We start from the raw sequence: 3,808 nt of genomic DNA on the forward strand, positions 1-3,808 counted from the left end.
CCTTTGATCATAACCCCCCTTGTGTGACTGATCATAACCAGTTGCCTACTCCAAACAGGTTCTCAAACAATTTGAAGGCCATGGGCCATGAAATTCGCAAGCTTCTCGTGGACATCATACCTGAAAGAGAACCACAATAAAAGTAATACATACCGAGATATTCATATTCGGCTTGCAAATAAAGGTGAGCTAACCATTGTACTACTGCTGCAACGGTGCCACTACAACAATGTCGTTTAATTTTTTTGCCATTGTCCTTCCTAGGTGTAGGCCCTCGTCTACATGGTAGCTCCATAGTCTCCTGCGTTCACACCCTAGCTGACTGGCACAACATTTACTTCACCTGCATCATTCGGTCAGGCAGCGCATTAAGGCAGACGCGGTACACCAATGTTTTTGTTTTATCTTTAGAATACCACTACAGGAATGGGGCTATATGCCGAGGGCCGGGAACCGTCGGCGTAGCATGCTTTGGCCCTCGGCGTAGGCTATGCCGAGGGCCGCCCTCGGCATAGCTCCTCGGCGTGTAAGTCCCTCGGCAAAGGCACTATCGCCGTCGGCGTAGCCCGGCCCTCGGCGTAGCACGCTACGCCGATGGCAAAACCCTCGGCATAGACTTTTAAAAAATTCAAATTTCTCGTTTCCAAAAAAATTCAAAAAAAAAAAATTCGAAAAAAAATATTTTTTTCTATATGCCGACGGCAAAACCCTAGGCATAGACTTTTAAAATTTTTAAAATTTTAATTTCTTTTACACAATTTTTTCCTTTTTTTTTTCTTTTTTTTCTTTTTTTTACTTGTTTATCTTTCACCCAATACACTTTTAACTCTAACTACACTTAATCTTATGTCAAATTACAATCATGGTTAAACTTCCCAGTCATCCTCACACTACTCCAGCCTCAGCATGCTTAACTTCTTGGTTCCATTCGGATGAGCTTCCATTATAGAATTGACACCTCTTGCTGATAATAATAGCATATCAACCCTATTAACCCTTGAACCGTGATGCACACTTCTTTATTTTTGAATCCCAAACAATTACTTAAGTAGACAACAATGAATATATATAAGTAATAATAATATTGAATTCAAATAAAAATAAAATGATTTTATTTTTTGGCCTTTTTTCTATTTAATATTGAATAATTAATATCTTTAAATCGGAAAATCAAAATTCCACAAATAATATGTCTAAATCGATCAGAAAAATGAGAGGAATCTAAATATGACATACATATCATCATTTGAACCTAAAAATTAGAGGAATCCAAATATGACGCCCAATTTGCCATGTGGCCAAAACAGCCCCCTCGCGAGATGCGAAATGGCCGTATCGGGCGGGCTGGTGCACCGTTCGCCAACACGCTAAACGGACAAAAATTAGCACATAAAGTGATGTGTTATAGACATAAAAACATTTTTTGCGGAATTTATTGAGCGACGGAAAGTGTACCCCTAGTTCAAATCCGGTCAGTTTCCAGCGGATTCGGCGGGACACCGCAGGAAGCCGCATGGATTCCCAGATAGCTAGCGCGCACATATGGCATGTGATATGTGGTGCGAAGGCGGTGTCCTACCACTACGCGGAGGTCTCGCGCAATACTAAAATGCGCCCCATGTAGCTGCTTCACAAAATAAACCCGTTTTGGCACCCCGAAAATGAAAAAACCATCGCCCATCGGTCGGATTGGAAATCCGCTCCCGGGGCCTTGCTTCCCATCCCAGAGACCACGCACATGCCAAATATGGCCTCGTTCTGACAAACTATGCGGTGTCACGGGCCGTTTCCTACTCATTTGCCCTAAAAGCCATAGAACTCCGGACGTGATAGCCCTGTTTGTGAAGGGTTTTCCAAAATAATTGCCGTATCCTAATTACGACTTTTGGAGTGGTTACTAGAACACATAAAATGACGCCATGCGGCTCCGTGGGATTTTCTGACTTTGTTTAAATTGTCATTTGGCCAAAACGGGCCCCCACGGAGATGCGGTATGTCCGTACCGGGCGCGCTGGTGCACCCGTTTACCATCACGCTAAACAGACAAAAATTGGCACATAAATTGATATGTCATAGACCTAAAAACATTTTTTGCGGAATTTATTGAGCGACGGAAAGTGTAGCCCTAGTTCAAATCCGGTCACTTTCCAGCGGATTCGGCGGAACACCGCAGGAAGCCGCATGGATTCTCAGATAGCTAGCGCGCATATATGGCATGTGATATGTGGTGCGAAGGCGGTGTCCTACCACTACGCAGAGGTCTCGCGCAATACTAAAATGCGCCTTATGTAGTTCCTTCACAAAAAAAACCCGTTTTGGCACCCCGAAAATGAAAAAACCATCGCCCATGGGTCGGATTGGAAATCCGCTCCCGGGGCCTTGCTTCCCATCCCAGGGACCACGCACGTGCCAAATATGGCCTCGTTCCGACAAACTATGCGGTGTCACGGGCCGTTTCCTACTCATTTGCCCTAAAAGCCATAGAACTCCGGACGTGATAGCCCTGTTTGTGAAGGGTTTTCCAAAATAATTGCCGTATCCTAATTCCGACTTTTGGAGTGGTTACTAGGACACATAAAATGACGCCATGCGGCTCCGCGGGATTTTCTGACTTTGTTTAAATTGTCATTTGGCCAAAAGGACCCCCACGGAGATGCGGTATGGCCGTACCGGGCGCGCTGGTGCACCCGTTTACCATCGCGCTAAACGGACAAAAATTAGCACATAAACTAATATGTCATAGACCTAAAAACAATTTTTGCGGAATTTATTGAGCGACGGAAAGTGTAGCCCTAGTTCAAATCCGGTCACTTTCCAGCGGATTCCGCGGGACACCGCAGGAAGCCGCATGGATTCCTAGATAGCTAGCGCGCACATATGGCATGTGATATGGGGTGCGAAGGCGGTGTCCTACCACTACGCAGAGGTCTCGCGCAATACTAAAATGCGCCCCATGTAGTTCCTTCACAAAAAAAACCTGTTTTGGCACCCCGAAAATGAAAAAACCATCGCCCATGGGTCGGATTGGAAATGCGCTCCCGGGGCATTGCTTCCCATCCCAGGGACCACGCACATGCCAAATATGGTCTCGTTCCGACAAACTATGCGGTATCACGGGCCGTTTCCTACTCATTGCCCTAAAAGCCATAGAAATCCGGACTTGATAGCCCTGTTCGTGAAGGGTTTTCCAAAATAATTGTCGTATCCCAATTCCATCTTTTGGAGTGGTTACTAGGACACATAAAATGATGCCATGCGGCTCCGCGAGATTTTCTGACTTCGTTTAAATTGCCATCTGGCTAAAACGGGAACCTGAGAACATATAAGAAAGTGATTGAATTGTTTCTATGTTAACATGTTATTCTACATGATTCAAATATGCATGATTTTGACATAAACGGATAGAGGATGTTTTTCTGAACATTTTGATACCTCATACGCATTTTTCTGACATCATATGAATTAGTTATGATTTTTACAAAATTAGACAAATTTGAAAAATAGCCTACGCCGAGGGTGGCCGTCGGCGTAGCCCTGTCTACGCCTAGGGCCAAAGATATGCCGAGGGCTGCCCTCGGCGTAGAGGTCTCTACGCCGACGGCCACGTTTCGCCGAGTGTTGAAAGGGCAGGCTGGCCTGGCCGGGCCATACGCCGACGGCCCCGACTTTTGGCCGTCGGCGTATAGCCTGGCCCTCGGCATAGCCTCCCATTCCTGTAGTGTACATGATTTTTTTATAGTACATTTTTTAAGAAAAAATAATATTTGTATTACATGAAAATGACAAATAATTAAATTGCAAAGTAAAA

Source organism: Lolium perenne, chromosome 2, assembly GCF_019359855.2.
Source record: "Lolium perenne isolate Kyuss_39 chromosome 2, Kyuss_2.0, whole genome shotgun sequence".
Classification (NCBI taxonomy): Eukaryota; Viridiplantae; Streptophyta; class Magnoliopsida; order Poales; family Poaceae; genus Lolium; species Lolium perenne.